Source organism: Cervus canadensis, chromosome 11 (assembly GCF_019320065.1).
Source record: "Cervus canadensis isolate Bull #8, Minnesota chromosome 11, ASM1932006v1, whole genome shotgun sequence".
Taxonomy (NCBI): domain Eukaryota; kingdom Metazoa; phylum Chordata; class Mammalia; order Artiodactyla; family Cervidae; genus Cervus; species Cervus canadensis.
The window spans coordinates 29,933,987-29,953,992 of record NC_057396.1 but is presented as its reverse complement, the minus strand read 5'-3'; the positions used below and the strand labels follow the sequence as shown (position 1 = coordinate 29,953,992).

At 39.2% G+C, this 20,006-nt stretch overlaps 1 protein-coding gene across 10 annotated transcripts in view; it reads left to right on the top strand.

Moving 5' to 3' along the window:
* LOC122449730 overlaps positions 1-20,006 on the top strand; it is a 366,628-nt gene that overhangs the window by 97,607 nt on the left and 249,015 nt on the right. The gene's annotated exons all lie outside the window — the stretch shown is intronic.

Sequence of the window (20,006 nt, the reverse complement as noted above, 5' to 3'; positions counted from 1 at the left end):
GGCATATAATCAGAGAAATATATCCTTTCTTCTGAGATGCCTGTATTATTATTTGGTGTCGGGGGACAAGTCCCCCTTCTCCTTTCCAACTCTACCTCTTTAAGTTTCATCCATTATCTCACTTATTGAAATAAACTTCATTTGGGAATGAGAAAGTTTTGGCATAGCTAGGAACTTTTAATGGAAATATGAGAGAAGACATCTCTGACATATATAATATGTTCAATATGTTTCCATATATTGCACAATCTCTGATGTGTTACCCAAGATTCATAATGACAGATGGGCTGAGTAGAAGCAGGAGCACTCCCCAAGTGGGAATGTCTTTAGAAACCAGCACTCCTTCCAAGGTGCTTTGAGCTATTCTGAGCAATTGGGGTTCAACACATTCACCCCCAGCCAGAGCAGGTTCTGCCAACACACTGCCTGTGGGAGCTTTGTTGCCTAGCATTTTGCTCCAAACAAGAGTCTGGCCAGGCAGCAGAGTCTTAGAGAAACCTAGAGCCAGAGGATTGAGTTCCTGTTTTCAGCTGTGTGACAAGTTACTTGACTTCTTTCAACCTGTGATTCTTCAGCCATATAGTGGGGATGAGAAGTAGTTTCTGTTCATTTTCCAGCTATGAAATAAGTGATGAGGAATTTTTGAGATAACGGTGGAGACTATGAAAGTCTTGATGTTCTTTGCAGCTATCCTTTTTACACATCTAGAGTGGAAATATTGGGCTGCCCAGATGGTGCTGGTGGTAAAGAATCCATCTGCCAAGCAGGAGACACAAGAGACGTGGGTTCAATCCCTGGGTGGAAAAGATCCTCTGGAGAAGGAAATAGCAACACACTCCAGTATCCTTGCTTGGAAAATCCCATGGACAGAGAAGCTACAATCCATGGGGCTGCAAAGAGTCAGACATGACTGAGCACACAGCAGAGTGGAAGTAATTAGGAGGGATGTTTCTTTCCTGTCTTATTTGACTCTAATCTGATCATTTGATGACTCAAGATTTCCTCAAATGCAAACCGCACATTCTAGAGTAATGCAAAATTTTATTTTGGGGTGAGATAGATGAGAGTAAAGAGATTTGGCCATATAATGTGGAGTTAAGAAAATTTTAAAAACACCTAAGTGAAAGTATAGGGTCAGAACAAAAGCTGTACAGTCATTTGCAATGTTTTCCTGTGTAGTCATTCTAAAAGCATCTTTTATTTTCTTATTTTTTCCCCATCCTCTCTGACTCATGCTACAACAGATCTGAATCTATGGAATATTTTATATGCCATCTTTCTTAACCACATTCTATAAGCTTAAACTGTTTATCAAAACTGCTTTTTTAAAAAATCATTTATTTTTGACTTGCACACAGTCTAATTGCCTTTTTTCACCACGCCCATACATTGTGCTGACAGAGCCTTGTTTTTTTTCAGCATAGTTTTCCTATCTAGGGTGTGTTCTTGTTATTGTAGTAAGATAGATAAAATGCCTACGTAAAGATGTACTCGGGCTGAACCCAAGGATATTCCCGGATTTATGGCTTGTTAAAGTAGAAGGGAACCAAGCCATCTTTGGAGCCAGTGCCTTAGCTTTGCAGATGAGACAGGAAGGATTTAGAGAAAGAAAGTGTCTGGGTGTTATAGAGCTCATGATTCATCAGGGGACACATGCCTTTGAAAGGGAAAAGCTACCAATGGCAGAAGTCCTAGGATGTCTCCTTGGGTTAATTTAGGATTTTATTTATTTTTCTATTTTTTTCCCTGGAATTAACTGGGGCCACTGGAATTAAGGCCAGTGAAAATTAAGGATATTATCTTGTTTCTCTGACCGAATACAAATATTCTTCAAACCGGGAAAACATTATCCTATTGCAAATTGCAAATCAGAAGATAACTATAACAGGCAGCTTTACTGGATGTTCTCATTCCTCTGGAAACTGTACAGTAAAATGGCTATAATTTTTTTTCCCTTTTGCATTCTTGACATGCCTACCAGTCTGATCACTCCCTGCTTCCCACAGCATACCTTCTCTGCCTCTCCCTTTCATCCAGCCTAAACACCCATTGCAAACGTATCCTTATGTGCTGTTGTCAGCTGCCTTTTGCTCTCGTCTGTCCTACGTGTGTGCACTCAGTCGTGTCTTACTCTTGGCAACCCCAGGGACTGTAGCCCACCAGGATCCTCGGATCTGATCTCAGCCCATCTCCAAAGACCTGACTTGGCAGTCTTAAACTCCATTCTGCCTGTGATTCTTAGACTTGGTGTTTGGCCTTGGCCCCCATAGAGTCTGGATGTTGATGTGTTCAGTAGACGAGGAAGCGGGGCTCAGTGAGAACAGAAAGCTTGAGTTCTCAGCTGGAGGCAGGAGCTCCTCCAGCTGGGGCTTGTTGATTCAGGGGCCATGCTGTTCATCACAGAATCACGGCGACAAGATGTGCCCACAAAGGGAGGCTCTTCACGTCAGGAAAGAGCGTGTTCTCACCAGGTTGCCTGCATTAGGGAATCCTGCAGCAGCAGTGAAATGCAGGGGACTTCACTCAAGGGAGCACCCCACCACATGTCCAGAACTTGTCATTTTAGGTCCTCAGCCACTCACCATGCCCCAGCTATGGTCTAATCCTCTTTCCCACTCATCTGATTGCCCACGCCTGTGGTACGCACACCCCCCTCTTCTGAGCAAGCACACTACTCACTCTCTGTAAGACCTGAGTTTTCCTCTTGCTTTACCTTTGTTTCTCCTGTTTAATTTGAGCACCAACCTTTCAGGTAATAAGCCCTTCCTTTGCTTCTAGAAACTTCTTCCACAGCACCTCCCATTCAGGTGACGTTGCGTTCCACTCCTTTTGGGTGGATTCAGGAAAGTGTATACATTGTTCCTGAAACAAACTGTAGATACTCTTTAGAGGGGTGTGTGTGTGTTTGTGTTTTTGTGTATAAATGCAGCTTCAGAATAGTGATTTAGCTCCTGATTCGTACAAAACAGGCATAGAATCTCAGCATGAGGCGGTGGACGGAGTCCTTGATAAGGATCAGCAAACCTGAGTTTTGTACCTAGGTCTGCTGCTATCCTTTGCTGTGTGACAGAGGAGAGTCACAGCCTCCATGAAATCTTAGCTAAAAACTATGGAGTCAAATTGTTTAACACTGGCATCTTTTACCGATTTTGTCCATGTAAGGTAGATTAACTTAGCAAGATTTGGGAATAACACGTGTGGGAATTTATTATAGAAATAGATTAGATCTCTTTAACCACCCACTGCAGTGATTTTGGGGGACCTGCAAATTTGATTCGGTGGAAGAAGATGGACGTGTTCATGGCTAGCAAGTAGAAGGTAAGAAGACCCAGAGGAGATACCTCATTAGCTATTATTGAAGATACTATTCTTACATCTGGCTGATGCTGTTGACATGTTGACTTTCTGAGAAAATATTCTTCTAGCAGCACTTTACTGGCATGGGCTATATTTTTAAGATATTTGGCTTTTCTCACATAAACCAATTAACTGTCATATTCTATGTTTCCAGGAGTATCCAAATATAAGGTTGGCAAAAACCAGTTTGCCAAGTCTTGGAGGATAATAGCTTATTATCTATCAACAACCTTCTTTTAAAATCTCTTTATTCAATCCTGGCAGTACTTGTGATGCAGAGGTTATTTATAAGGCTGTGAATAAAGGTCTTATTTTGGATGTGAGCTGCCCTGAGTAGCCCTAGTGATTTAATTTTTCCATTCAACAGCTCATCGTTGCTGTAGATGACCGAAACATGGACTCCCTTTCAACTCTTTGCTGAAACTTTCACCATTGTCTGAAAGCTTTGATATGTCTGACTTGCTGAGTGGTTTAGAATGGTCCAATGCAACATTAGGTTTATCCTGCAAATACAGATAAATAAAAAGAAAATGTATTTAGTCAAATTTGATAGTTCAGATTAATAGGCAACAGTATTATAATAGATTTAGGTTTCTCTTCTGTAAAAATGACCTCCATATCTAAGAGGAAAATCTGCTTTCAACAACTTCAATGAGAGGGTGATTTTTTTTTTTAAATCTTATAAAGCTTATTTGAACCAGCATATTAATGATTTATGAACCAATAAGGGGACAACATAAGGGATTACATTTCTTTTGAGCTGTACAAAGTTGTAAAAAGCTTAGAGAAAAAGGGCTTCTTTCAAGATAAATGTTTGTTGAACTGATTTATTACACCCTTCTAAATGCTCTTGGATGAAAAGCTCATATCTGAACTCATGTTTTTTATATTGGTAAGTTTTCTTGAAGATGGCTTTGAAACCTGAATGAACATAGATTTAGGCATAATGCCGAGCCCTTGATAATTCCAGTTGAGAATGTGGACACCGTGATTTTAGTGCAAGAAAGGATGGCACTCAATTTAGTGTTGTGGCACACTACGAAAAAAGGAAGAACCATGTGGCCAATTTGCTCTGTTTTGAATCCACTTGCATGATCTTACAATTCAGTGAATATTTACTAAGTGCCTTCTATGTGCTATTACATGGCTGCATTGTAGCCATTGTAATAAAGGAGAAATGCATTCTCTGCCTTCAAGGAGTTTATAGTCCAGTGGAAGGGTGTGGACAAGGAAACAGAATATTAAAAGGCAGAGTTGCCACCAGAGATGAATAGGGTGGTTCTGGAATTTGTGGAGCATAGTCAGGAGGGGCAGGGAAGACTGCTGGGAGATGGGCAATCTGGGTTGAGCCCTGAATGGTGAGTAAGTTCTTACAGGTTAAGGGTGGAAGTGGAAGAAAACTGTTGAAAACAGAGGAAGTAATGTGTGTGAAGGGCTTCAGATGACAGAGGATGGGACTAGAGCAGAAAGGGCAAGGGGTAAACGATCTTCCTCAGCTGCTTTTCATCATCATCAAAAGAACACCTTCCCTGTGGCTCAGTTGTGAGGCTCTGTGAGCTGTCATAGAGCACGTGCTTATCGATGGGTCCCTACTTTGAAAATGTTGTTCAGTTGCTCAGTCATGTCCAACCCTCGGCGACCCCATGGACTGTAGCCCACCGGGCTCCTTTGTCCATGGGATTTCCAGGCAAGGATACTGGAGTGGGTTGCCATTTCCTTCTCCACCCTGCAAAAGTACCTTCATTTAAAAATTTTTTGCACATGTTGTTATCTCATTTAATTCTCACAGTAAACCTGTGAAATAGATCACATTATCTGACTTTATAGATGAGGCTCAGTGATGTGATAACTTCACCAAGATTGCTTGAGTAATGAGCTAGGACTGAGTCTCGAGTGGTTTGCTTTCTTCCCTCCACTGCCCTGCATCTTCATCTTCTCCATCTTCATCTACTTAACAGTGGCCCCCATTGTTAACAAAGCCTCTACCATTGGTCAGATACTACCAAGCACTCTACAAATATGGGGTCACTTAACCCTCATAACAACAAGGATCACCTGGAGAGGAGGAACCCATGTTCTTTTCACTCATCCTATCACCTATTTCGTAAAGAAGAGAGCTCACCCCTCTTCTGCCTTCAAACACAGTTGGAAAGCACAGATTTGTGGGGAGAGGGAAGGTTATTTAATAACAATTCCTCATATGAAGACTGAGGGCTTTTATCTTCTGAATGCCATGGATTGTATAACTGATCAAGTTTTCCTCTTTGATGGACTGCTGGCCAGTTTTGAGCTAAATTTGTACCCACCTCTCTGCTTGAGCTGAATTTGCACCTGCCTCTCCCCATGTCCCCTGCAAATCCATAGGTCTTTTTGGAATGTATTTTTGTGGTAGCTCCACTCCTGTTTCTGTTTTATGGTATTAGTCTTATTTTTCTTCCTCTTTTTTTCTCCTACATCAAGTTCATCTTACTGTTCCTGGACTAAAGCAGGACATAAATAATTAAAATGTCATTAAATAACCTGAACATAGCGTGGAATTTAAATGTTCTGCCTTGTTGTTCTCTGCTGCTGGAGGGTGAGTTTGTCCACATTGTTTCACTCTCTCCTCCCTAGGACCACAGTTTGACTTGTGTGTGAAATCCTGAGCACCAGGATTTCAGGTGCTCAGTGAGCAGAGGACAGAGTCTTGGCTTATCAGTCAGTTCAGTTGCTGAGTCCTGTCTGACTCTTTGCGACCCTTTGGACTGAAGCATGCCAGGCTTCCCTGTCCATCACCAACTCCCGGAGCTTGCTCAAACTCATGTCCATCAAGTCGGTGATGCCATCCAACTATCTCATCCTCTATCTTGGCTTATAGTGGCCCCCAAATCTTTGCCAATAAACTTAGCCTAATTAGCCTTATATTAATATTTTTTTTTCCTCTGAAGCTCACTGTTCACTTACTCCTCAGGTTTGCCTTGTCTTTATAAATAACAGCAGCTTTTTTTTTCTTTTTTTAAACAGATAAGCTTAAGGAAGAAGTCAAAGCTGTAGCATCCTGTGTGCTTTCACTCCGGAAAGATGTACATGTAATTTACTGTAATTTAGAATGAAGTGATAGGATTCAATTTAGTAGATTTCTCCAAAAGTGGAGCATCAAAAATATACTGTATCTGCAAATGAACTTATTTATAAAACAGAATCAGACTCATAGACTTAGAGAGCTAACTTATGGTTCTCGGGGGGAAGGATGGGGAGAAGGGTTAGGGAGTTTGGGATGGACATGTACACACTGCTATATTTAAAACAGATAACCAACAAGGACCTACTGTATAGCATAGGCAACTCTGCTCAATCTTATGTGACAGCCTGGATGGGAGGGGAGTTTGAGGGAAAATGGACACATGTATGTCCATTCAAAGGACTGAGTCCCTTTGCTGTCTACCTGAAACTATCACAGCATTGTTAATTGGCTATACTCCAATAGAAGATAAAAAGTTTTTTAAAAAAGTATAAAATAAAAGGGTATGGTAAGTCTATAGGTACTCATTTGTAAATAAAATTTAAAATGTTAAAAAATATACTATGTCTGATGGAAAATAAGAAACATATTTCTTGGAGATGTTTACCTAAATTAGTCAAATAATATTGTGCTTTGGGCAAAGGACAATTTAGTATCATGAACCTGGCTCTTGGAGCCATGTCTAACTTTGGAGTCTCTTGGAGTCTGCATGCTAACTTTGTGACTTTGGGCTAATGACATCATTGTGCTGACTTTTTAAATCTGTATAGGTTAAAAGAAAACAGGAACACCATAGTCTTGTAAAGATTACTCGGATGCCATGGAATTAACTCTGTAGAATTCCTCATGCTCAGTGCTAGTTATTATCCTTAGCTAGACTTCTGTGTAGGCTTTGTATCTAAGCTTAATTGTTCCATTTCCTGGAAAGATTTTAATAGAAATAACAATAGTTATTATGATAACCACTGTGGGGTTATTATATATGTGCATATTGTATAAGTATCCTATATATTCATATGTATACTGTGTGTGTCATATAAATGATATAAATAGAATACTCTATACACATTGTGTCTAATTGTTGTTACTTTGTTGTTCAGTGCGAAGTCCCGTCTGACTCTTCGTGACCTCGTGGACTGCAGCATGCCAGGTCTCCTTGTCCCTCACTGTCTCCCACAGTTTATCCAGATTCATGTCCATTGAGTCAGGGATGCTATCCAACCATCTCATCCTCTGTCATCCTCTTTTCCTGTTGTCAACCTTTCCCAGCATCAGGGTCTTTTCCAGTGTGTCGACTCTTCACATTAGGTGACCAAAGTATCAGAGTTTCAGCTTCAGCATCAATCCTTCCAGTGAATATTCAGGGTTGATTTCCTTTATGTATTGTATGTGGGAATATATATATATATGCATATATATATGTCCAGTGTTTTTGCTACTTCTTGGTGTACTTTGCTGTTTACTAGACCTCACCTCCTCTCTGCTGTCCTGATCCCTGCTCTCTTTTTTTCCTCTAAGCATTTCTCACTGTCAAATTTACTACATATTTCACTTGCTTACTGTTTGTCCCTGCCTTGTAGAATGTACACTGCAAAAGGGCATGGTGTGTGTGTGTGTGTGTGTGTGGGTTTGTTCATACTACAGTAATCCTCAACATCTAGAACATTACCTGGGTTGCAGTAGTCACTGGAATCTATATTGAATCAATGAATGATCTTCAAACATCATCAAATTTTCATTAATATGAGTTTTGATGATACTTGAAAAAGAAAAGGTACTTGTTTGGTTAAGGGCAGAAGCTCTTCCCGGTGGAAGTGGGTGCTTGAAAGGCCAAGGGAAAATGCAGGTTTTGAGACTCTTTAAAGTGGTTGGTAGCTCAGAATTCTGTAACAAATTAGTTGCAGTCTTTTTGTCATTAATGAATGGAGTGCAGACTGTGAGCTAGGGCAAGACCAAATAGGAAACGTCCAACATGCCTTCGGAACACTAGCCATTTTTCTATTTATACACAAGGGTATTTTGACCGTACCAAGGCATATGAATATCTTAGTTGGAATTCACAGATGTCAAATATTTCTCTTGTGCAGTGTCTGGTCTACTAACCCATCTGGGGTCATGGAAGTTGACCATTTTGTATCCAATACCATATTAGTTCAAAACAATCTTAAGTCTTGATGGACACAGGAATCCTAAGATAAATTCAGCTCAACAGATATTCACATAACATATGTTATATGCAAGGATTCTGCAGGGGACGTGAAGATAGAACCCTGTGCCAGACCTTTAGGAACCAATAGTCAAGTAGAGAGAATGAAAAGAAATGCCAACATTCTGGGCCAAAAACAGAAGAGTTGTTTTTCTCTATTCTTTGTGGAGAGTTTTAATTCTTCTGACTGTATTAATGACAAACTTTCTGAAAATGCCTCTCTCTTTATGAGAAGGCTTAATTTGCTGCCTGTCACAGGTAGAGATGAATGTTTTTACATTCTTGGGGCTTCTGGATTTCTGTATGAAAGGAAAGTATTATTTAGCAATACTTCCTCTGTGGCGGATAATGTGGTAGACATGATACTCCCTACATTCCATTTAATCCCCGCATTCCATTATGAATCAGGTATAATTATGCTCACATCATAGGTAAGGAAGCTGAAGCACAGAGAGATTGAGTACTTATTGCCAATTTGCTGTTGTTTAGTCACTAAGTTGTGTCTGGCTCTTTTGCGATGCCCATGGACTATAGCCCACCAGGCTCCTCTCTGTCCATCAGATTTCCCATGCAAGAATACTGGAGTGGGTTGCTATTTCAGGGGATCTTTCCAACCCAGGGATTGAACCTGAGTTGCCTGTATTGGCAGGTGGAATCTTTACCACTGGGCTGTCCATGGAGTTATCAAATTCAGTTAGTAAATGGCAAATAGACCCCAAAAACATTCTTCTGACTAATCATGCTTCTCCCTGCCCCATTTTCCTTGTTTAACTGTAATTGAATATAAAGACTCTGAGAAGTAAGTAATATTATGGCATCAATTTTCCTGGTTCAAGGGAGAATATCACCATATGTTATTATATACACAGAAAACATAATTTTAACCTATAGTAAATCTTTCTTTGGTATATGAGGTTTTTGAACATAAAGTTACACTTGAATTACTCATATAAGGGTTGAATTTGTTGTTTATGTTCAGTACTCAGTCATGTCCAACCCTTTGCGACCCCATGGACTGTAGCACTTCAGGCTTCCCTGTCCCTCACCATCTCCCAGAGCTTGCTCAAGCTCATGTCCATTGAGTCGATGATGCCATCCAACCATCTCACCCTCTGTTGTCCCCTCCTGCCTTCAATCTTTCCTAGCTTCAGGGTCTTTTCTAATGAGTCAGCTCTTCAAATCAGGTGGCCAAAGTATTGGAACTTCAGTTTCAGCATCAGTCCTTCCAATGAAGATTCGGGATTTATTTTCTTTAGCATTGACTGGTTTGATCTCCTTGCAGTCCAAGGGACTTCTCCAACACCACAGTTCAAAAGCATCAATTTTTTGATGCTCAACTTTCTTTATGGTCCAACTCTCACATCCATACATGACTACTGGAAAAACCATAGTTTTGGCTATGTGGACCTTTGTTGGCAAAGTAAAATCTCTGCTTTTTAATACACTGCCTATGTTTGTCATAGCTGTTCTTCCAAGAAGCAAGCATCTTTTAATTTCATGGCTGCAGTCACTATCTGCAGTGATTTTGGAACCCAAGAAAATAAAGCCTGTCAGTGTCTACATTATTTCCCCATCTATTTGCCATGAAGTGATGGGACTGAATGCCATGATCTTAGTTTTTATATGTTGAGTTTTAAGCCAACTTTTTCACTCTCCTCTTTCACTTTCATCAAGAGGCTCTTTAGTTCCTCTTTGCTTTCTGCCGTAAGGGTGGTATCATCTGCATATCTGAGGTTATTGATATTTCTCCTGGCAATCTTGATTCCAGCTTATGCTTCATCCAGCTCAGCATTTCACATGATATACTCTGCATATAAATTAAATAAACAAGGTGACAGTATACAGCCTTGACATACTCCTTTTCCATGGAACCAGTCCCTTGTTCCATGTTTGGTTCTAACTGTTGCTTCTTGACCTGCATACAGGTTTCTCAGGAGGCAGGTAACATGGTCTGGTGTTCCCATCTCTAAAAGTTTTCCAGTTTGTTGTGATCTACACAGTCAAAGGCTTTGGTGTACTCAATAAAGCAGAAGTAGATGTTTTTTTCTGGAACTCTCTTGCTTCTTCTGTGATCTAAGGGATGTTAGCAGTTTGATCTCTGGTTCCTCTGCCTTTTCTAAATCCAGCTTTAACATCTGGAAGTTCACAGTTCGTGTACTGTTGAAGCCTGGCTTAGAGAATTTTGAGCATTACTTTGCTAGCATGTGAGATGAGTGCTAGTAGTTTGGACATTGTGTGGTAGTTTGGACATTCTTTGGCATTTCCCTTCTTTGGGAGTTGAATTACTTAGAAGGTTTTTCAAATATAAACTCTAAGTTGGTTATGAAACAGGAAGAGGGCAGGAGTAACCAGCAAGGACTGTCATTCCATGACTGAGGATCTGCTAGATGCTGGATGCAGAGATTTTGCCACAAAAATTAAAAAGAGGAAAAGAAGAGTCACCAACAGCATGTGGTGTTTGGCTTGTTAGTCTTTTTGTGCTCAGAGCAACACTGAAGATAAATCTATTGTTTTGGTCCACCTATGTTCCTTTTTCTTTTCTTTTTTTTAATGGTGACCATTTTTAAAGTCTTTATTGAATTTGTTACAATAGTGCTTCTGTTTTATGTTTTGGTTTTTTGGTCCCTTGGCATGTGGGATCTTAGCTCCCCGACAAGATATCAAACTTACATCCCTCACGTTGGAATGTGAAGAAGTCTCAACCACTGGACCGCTGGGGAAGTCCCCAACCTATGTTTCAAATTGCATCCTGAAATATGAGTATGTAATACAACAAGATATTGTTAATTTGAATTAATTGATGGGAAAGACAGTCTAAATTAATAAGAAATTTGAACCCAAGAAGAGATCTAAAAGAAATACATTTTTGTTATTTACAAGGAACTTGAACCAGAGACAATTGGAGGGCTCGAGAAGATCCCTAGTCCTTGGGTAACATAAGACGAAAGTGTCCTTTTATTAAAAAAATAAAAACCACGGAGACTAGAGGGATCAAATGATTTTCCCCAAGCTCCCTAGCTGGTAAGTGATCTGAGGAATGCCAGAATCCAGTCTTCTAAGAATAGGGCTGTCTGCTCCCATGTACGCTGAATTTAAAATGAACAAAATACTGCCCTTTTCGTATAACTTTTCATGAGTGGATTTAAAAAAATCATTACATGACATTTATTTGTATATAAGTGACTACTGTTAAAATGCTTTATCCCAATTATGATTTTATTTTCTCCTTGTTTGTACTAATTGACTTTAAAAAAAATTAAGTATAATTGACAAGTGAAATTGTAATATATTTAAAGTATGCAACCTGATGATTTGATATACATAGATGCTGTGAAAAGATTTCTATCATCAAGTTAGCATATCCATCACCTCCCAGATTTGCCTTTTGTTCTGGGTGTGAGAACAGAAGTCTTAATTGCTTATCAAATTTCTATTATAACATTCAGTATTATCAACTATAGTCATGTTATGCATGAGATGATTGGACCTTGTTCCTATTTATTTATTATTTATTTGGCTGCACCAGGCCTTAGTTGTGGCACACAGGGTCTTTAACTGCAATAAGCAAAGTCTTACGTGGCATGCGGGATCTAGTTCACTGACCAGGGATTGAACCTGGGTCCCCTGCATTGGAACACAAAGTCTTAGCCACTGGACCACCAGGGAAGTCCCTGGACATCATTTCTCTTAGAGCTGAAAGCTTGTACCCTTTTACCAGCTTCTCCCTATTTTCCTCACCTTCCTAGCAGCCACCATTCTATTCTCTGCTTCTATGCGTTCAACTTTTAAAAAAAATTCCATATGTAAGTAATACCATGTAACATTTTCTCTCTCTGTCTGGCTTAATGGCCTCCATGTTCATCCATGTGGTTGCAAATGACAGTTTTCTTCCTTTTTAAGGCTGAACAGTATTTCATTGTGTATGGGCATATCATATTCTCTTTACTCATTAATCAACAGACATTTGGATTATTTCCATACCTTGGCTATTGTGAATAATATTGCAGTGAGCACAGGAATATATATCTCTCTTTGAGATAATGATTTTGTTTCTTATGAATATGTATTCTGAACTGAGATTGCTATATCATATGGTAGACTGTTTTTAATTTTTGAGTGATCTCCATGGGTTTTCGGTAATGGCTGTACTAGTGTACATTCTAATGAACTGTATCTGTGTCTGATACACTTACTGTCATTTGCTGTCTTCTGTCTTTGTAGTGAGAGCCCATCTAACAGGTATGAGGTGATATTTTGTTGTGAGTTTGATTTGCATTTCCCTCATAATTAATAATGTCAAGCACCTTTTTATGTACCTGTTGACCATTTTTGTATCTTCCCTGGAAAAACATCTATTCTGGACATTAGTCTATTCTAAAATTGGGTTTTTGATATTGAGTTATATGAGTTTCTTGTATATTTTGGATATTCTTTATTGAGTATGTGGCTTGCAAATACTTTCCCCCAATTTCATAATTTGCTTTCTTTTTCTTTGCTGATGGCTTCATTTGCTATGCAGAAGCTTCATCTTTTTTTAAAGAGAATTGGCAGTGGAAAAGTAAGTTGAGCTGTCTGGTTTGAATTATCCTTAATTTGAATTAGTGTGACCCAAATTAATGGAATTTTACTTGACTGTTTTTAAAGAGGATAGTATCACCACGAAGAAGATGTTCTGATGAATTCAGGGAATATTTCGAATAATCCTTTGACAATCAATTTTTCATGTCCCTTATAAAATTGTTCTTTTTTTCTTATGTATCCTCTGACCTCCTGAAGAACATTAATTTAGTATTTTCCTGTGGACTTGAGGATTCATTTACAGTGAATATCTTTTTATTTTTAAAGCTTTTCTTTTGGGTCTCACTCTGTTTGCAATGGTCTGTGTAAAATAAAAAATAATAGCTATAAATGTAGGTTTGTAAGAAGGCCTGTTCATTTGGGTTGAACAGTTTCAACTGTGTGAACTTTTTTGGCTCATGATGTTATATACATTTCAGGTACATGACATAGTGATTCACAGGTTTTAAAGATTATACTCTGTTTATAGTTATTATAAAATACTGACTGTATTCCCTGTGCCATACAATATATCTTTGTAGCTTATTTATTTTATGCATCGTTGTTTGTATCTCTTAAACCCCTACCCCATCTTGCTCCTCCTCACTTCCCTCTTGAGACTGGTAACCAATAGTTTGTTCACTGTATCTGTGAGTCTGTTTCTTTTCTGTACTGTTTACTAGTTTTATCTTTTTGATTCCATATATCAGTGATAACACATGGCATGTGTTTTTGTCTGCCTGGTTCATTTCACTAAGCATCATATCTTCTAAGTCCACACATGTTGTAGCAAATGGCAAAATCTCATCCTTTTTTATGACTGAGTAGTTCTCCACTGTGTGTGTGTGTGTGTGTGTGTGTGTGTGTGTGTCTGTATGCCATGTCTTCTTTATCCATTTGTGTGAACTTTTTGAAGCTATGCTTATCTAAGGAAAGAGGCAAATTTAATCTAAGCTCACATCAAAGAAAGTGACTTTTCTTTTAATTTCACTCTGTAAAAGGCTATTAAAATGAGACCAAAACTCAGCACATGGGCATCATGTAAATAGTATAGCAAAGTGCTATGTTCTTACCTAGGTTATTTTTCTTTTTTTCCAGTTTTATTGAGAAATAATTGGCATATGTCATTATATTAATTTAAGGCATATAGCATGATGATTGATTTGAAAATATTGTGAAATGATTACTACAATATGTTCATCTAGCATCTGTCTTCTCATAAAGATACAATAGAAAAAAAAGAAGAAAGAGAATAATTTTCCCTTCATGATGAAAACTTAGTATTTACTCTCTTAATAAATTTTCTGTACATCTTGTAGCACTATTAGCTATAGTCATCATGTTGTATGTTACATCCCTCATAATTATTTCTCTTATAACTGGAAGTGTGTAACGTTTGGCCACCTTTTTCAATTCCCCTTCCAACCACCTGTGGTAACCACAAGTCGGATCTCTTTTTCTATGAGTTTTGGGTTTGGTTTCACTTAGCATAGTGCCTCCAAGGCCCATTCATGTTGTCACAAATGGTAGGATTTCCTCATTTTTTAATGGCTGAATAATATTTCATTATATATCTGTTGTTGTTTAGTTACTAAGTTGTGTCCAACTCTTTGTGACCTCATGGACTGTAGCTTGCCAGGCTCCTCTGTCCATGGGGTTTCCCAGGCAAGAATACTGGCGTGGGTTGCCATTTCCTTCCCCAGGGGACCTTCCTGACCCAGGGATTGAAGGCGTGTTTCCTGCATTGGCAGGTGGGTTCTTTTGCACTGAGCCACCTGGGAATCTCTCTCTGTCTTCTCTCTCTCTCTCTGTATATATCAACTTCCTGACCCTTTCATTCACTGATGAACACCTATGTTGTTTCCATGTCTTGGCTATTATAAATAATGCTACTGTGAACATGGAGTGCAGATATCTTTTTGAGTTAGTGTTTTCATTTGAATATATTTCCAGCAGTGGAATTACTAGATCATATGGTAGCTCTGTTTTTAATTTTTTGAGGAACCTCCATAGAGTTTTCTGTAGAGGCTCTATGTCAATTTACAATCTCACTAACAGTCTACAGGAGTTCCTTTTTCTCCACATCCTTACCATCATTTTTTACCTCTTTTCGTTTTTATGATAAGCATTCTAACAAGCATGGGGGTGATAACTCACTGTCGTTTTCACTTGTGTTTCCCTAATGGCTAGTGATGCCGAGCATCTTTTCATGACCATTGACCTTTAGTATATCTTCTTTGGAGAAACATCTGTTCAGGTCCTTTGTCCCTTTTTATCTGGGCTGTTTGTTGTTTTTGCTGTTGAGTGGTATGAGTTCTTTATATGTTTTGGATATTAACCTGTTATCAGATATATGTTTTTTTCACTTTGTTGGTGGTTTCTTTTGCTGTCCAGAAGCTCTTTACTTTGATACAGGCCCACTTGTTTACTTTTGATTCTGTTGCTCATGCTTTAAGGGACTCTTCCAGGGAAGATGTCGGTACAGCTGGGTCCCTGGGATTTTGTCCATGCACGTTTCCCTGATATGAAGTTGCAGATGATGGAAAGCAGCCCCTCTGAGGTGATCATTTTTCCCAGTCTGTGTTTTTCTTGGCTTGGGTATGGAACACGGAGGTCTCTGAGCCCTTGGAAGAAGAGCCCCCCATGCACGTACTGCTCAGCTCCCAGGCCTGTGTTTGTGGAAAAAGTTCTTAAAGAAACAGATTGGAATTGAGTAAGCTCAAGTATTCTCTTGGGAGTTTCCACAAAAGTTGCTTTACATTTTTACCCCCTTCACAAGCTTGTGGAAATGTCTCAGGGCTGCCTCATCTGGAGAGATTTGCACATTAAGCAAAATTTTTTTATAATTCATATCTCTTCCTCTTCTCCCAGGGTTTCAACACACAGGCAGCCTCATTTGCATTCTCTAGCATTCATCTCCCTGCTTCTTATTTGTTTCAGGACTGTCTTAGGGAGTTACAACACCCTTCTCTCTAGCTCTAAGCCTATGTCTCTTGTAAGTCAGATAGTTGTTTGTCTTCAGAGTGGAAGGAAACTGTACTTATTTACATGGAAAGTGTCTTTCTGGACATCCACTGGCCTCTTTCTCTGTATATCAAATCCTTGAATTGAGAACCAGAAGCAATGATAGGAGGCTGAGGATTCAATGGCAAAGCCTTCGAACCAAGTACTCTCTCTGCTTTAGGAGTTATTCTTAGCATGATGATTTTTCATAAACATTGGCTTAAGTGTACAGACAGATTCCCCCCACCCCCCTGCCCCATAAAAGATGTTTTTCTAAAAGAAGTTAATTTCCTTTAGAAGCATTGCTAATTCTTTCAGACCAAAGAATGTACTTGAACATTTTCAAGCATGCTAACTAGTAAGCGAAAACCTGTTACTCTGAACATTTTTGAAGCATTGAGAGCTATTTGAGAGAATAATTTATGTTCTGAGTAAATTTAGATAATAATACGTTGTACTAAGAGCAATCCCCCTTGCCCCTTTGTCTCCATATCAGTAAGGAGCCAAACATCAAACCCTCCTCTCGCATTGCCCTGGTGAGTCCCTTACTAAGTCTGATGGTCAGTCCGCATCTCACTCAGTCTAGACATCAGGGCCCAAATGGAAGAAGAAACTGCATTCAACTCACTAACCTTCCTTCCGCTTCTGGGTTCCTGCTATATCTTGGAGGAAGTATGATATAGTACAGTAGAGCATTAATTAATTAGTCCATTCACTCAATCCATAATGTCTAGGTGCCTATAGTATGTAGGTCTAGGTGCTTACAATATATGGAATGGTGGGCTAAATCTATATTTAAGAGCTACGAGTTAGCTATTCAAGATAGACATGAAAAGTGAAAGTGTTAGTTGCTCAGTTGTGTCCAACTCTTTGCGACCCCATGGACTAGCCTTCCAGGCTTCTCTGTCCATCCATGGAATTCTCCACGCAAGAATACTGGAGTGGGTAGCCATTCTCTTCTCCAGGGGATCTTCCTGACCCAGGGATCAAACCCAGGTCTCCTGCATTGCAGGCAGATTCTTTACCATTTGAGCCGCCAGGGAAGCCCATCCATTCATTCAATACACACTCTAGGCGCATGTGGTATGTGGGTCTAGGTGCTTATAGTATGTGGGATGGTGGGTTAAATCAGTATGTAAGAGCTAAGAATTAGCTGTTCAAGATCGACATGTACACAAGTAAATGGACTGAAGTATTATACATGCTATAATAGAATGTATGTAGGAACAACGGGGAGAAATAGAGAACCTCTGTCTTCATGAGAGATGCTTGATACAAGAGGGCACTTAGCATTTCCTGTGGCTGGTCTCACCAGGGAATTAACATAGAAATGAAAAGTCTAGTGTTTTCTAAGAAGCACCTTGCACTTTTTCATGCATTCTCTTAGCTCTTCCTAGAAACCATTATGAAAAGCCTACAGCCCACCCAGCTGACCTCCCAGTGCTGGTGGTTTAGGAGCACCTGTTGCTAGTGAGGATCACTGGTGTAGAACTCTGACCTGGACAGAGTCTGTGTAAGAGTTCACAAGAGATCACAACACAGATCTCAATATGAGTAAATTAACCAACGACATGTGCTCTTTTCCTAGCTTTGTTACTGGCTCACTGTGTGACCTCCTTGGGTTTTCTGTTTATTAGTTGTAAAAATGGCTGCTCTGTTTTATTTCGTGGGGACTGCTATAAAAGATCAAGTGAGAAAACCAAGGAAATATTTTGAAATGTGTAAAGTGCTTGAAAAAATGATACATATATAAGGAAATGCCATTTATCATTGTATTTTGGGGAAAAAATAACATGACATAGTGAACATGGGCAGGAGAGAAGGAAGAAAGGAAGGAAGCAGGGGAGGAGGGAAGGGAGCAAAGAAGGGAGAAAATGAAGGGGAAGGGAAGGAAAGGGAACAGAAGAGAATAATAAAATGAAACACATTCTTAGACACCCGAATCCAGGCTGTGGTTTCTGCATAATCCCAAGGTGTGTGAAGGAGGTCCTGGGAAAAATGAAGAATATGGTCAGGGAGGATCCTAGTGGACTCAAAGGCTGTAACCTGCTAGGTTTGTTTGGATTCCACTATTCAGCGACTGGAGTTGATCTTTGCTTTTTCTACTTCTACTGCAACTATTGAGGAAAACTTTTTTGGATAAATAAATGACTTGAAACCAACCCTCACAAGGTCAAAAGATGTAAGATGAGACATCAAAAACATAAAACATAAAGATTAAAAATGTTGAGCTTGAAAATTGGATCAAACTTAAGTTGTTATCAACTTATTAAAATAGACTGTTATAGATTTAAGTTGTTACATGTAAGCCTCATGGCAACCACAGAGCAAAAACCTACAGTAAATACATCAAAGGTAAAGAGAATGGAATATAAGCATACTACTAAAGAAAGGAATAAAGAGCAACTATGAAAGAGGAAACAGTTAATAAAAGAGCAATAAGCACATATCTATCAATCATTACTTTAAATGGACTAAATTCTTCAATCAAAAGACAGAATTGCTGAATGAATTAAAAAACAGAACCTATCTACATGCTGCCTACAAGAGAGACACTTAAGATGTAAGGAAATCCGCAGAGTGAGTGTGAAGGGATGGAAGAAGTTCCATGCAAGTGGAAACCAAAGCAAACTGGAGTAGCTACATGTATATCAGACACAAGAGACTTTAACACAAAGACTGAAATAAGAGGTACAGAAAGGCATTATATAATGATAAAGGGGTTAATCCATCCAGAAGTTTTTACATTTGTACATATTTATACACCCAACATAGGAGCACCTACAGGTATGAAGCAAACATTAATTGAATTAAAGGGAGAAATAGAGAGCAATACAATAATAGTAGAGGACTTTAATACTTCATTTACATCAATGGGTTGATCATTCAAACGGAAAATCAAAGCCATAGGGAACCATTGGCCTTAAACAACACATTAGGCCAAAAGGGCTTCGCATAATAGACTATTCCATCCAAAAGCAACAGAAAAATACATTCTTTTCAAGGTAAAATTCACTGCTACTCTGGTCCTACCAAATTACTTGAAATTCTTAAAACTCACTGTGCCATTTCTGCCTTAATGTCTATATAGTCTCTCTTTCCTTCTTGACTAAATCTACTGACTCCTTTTTTTTTTTTTCTTGCTGAACACAGTTTCTGCTCATCCTTCAAGACTCAGCCCAAGCTCTCAATCCTTCTATAAAACCTTCCTTGACTTTCCTCCTGGACAAGTGGTGGCTCTTTCTTCAGCTCCTTGTGAACCTTTCAGAGGCAAGGACTTGTCTTTTTTCACCTCAGTATCTTGATGCTTAATACAGTGTCTGGCAGGCAGTTCATTCTAAAATTTGATTAATACAAATGTACATTGAGTGATATGTCAGTATTAATTTTCCCTAGTCCATTTCGGAATGAATACGGTGAAAGAGAATTGAAACCAGGTTTTCTGAAATCAACTGCCTTTGATTTTTCTCCATTTCCATCATTAGGCCAGGATCTTATTACTTAGATCCTTGAAATGGCCTTGGAACATGTTTCCAGGGTCCAGAGTTTCCTCTCCACCAAACCACTCTCCATGCAATCTGTAAACGGATTAATCTTTCTAAAAGGAGTATTTATACCACTCTTCAGTCTAAAACTTCAGTCTCTCTTTTTTCTACCCAGTAAAGTTCAAACTCCTTAGCCATGTATTTAAGACTTCAAAATCTGTTCCTCAACTTATTTTGCTGCTTTATCTAACACTACCTCCAAAGCAAAAGCTTTCTGTTGTGACTACCTGTACTGTTTACCGTGGTCCGTGTGTACCCAGCCAGGCTCTTGTTTGAAATGTCTGCCTTCTTTATTTCAGTCGTCAGCACTCTAGCCCTCCCCACACCCTTCTGCTTG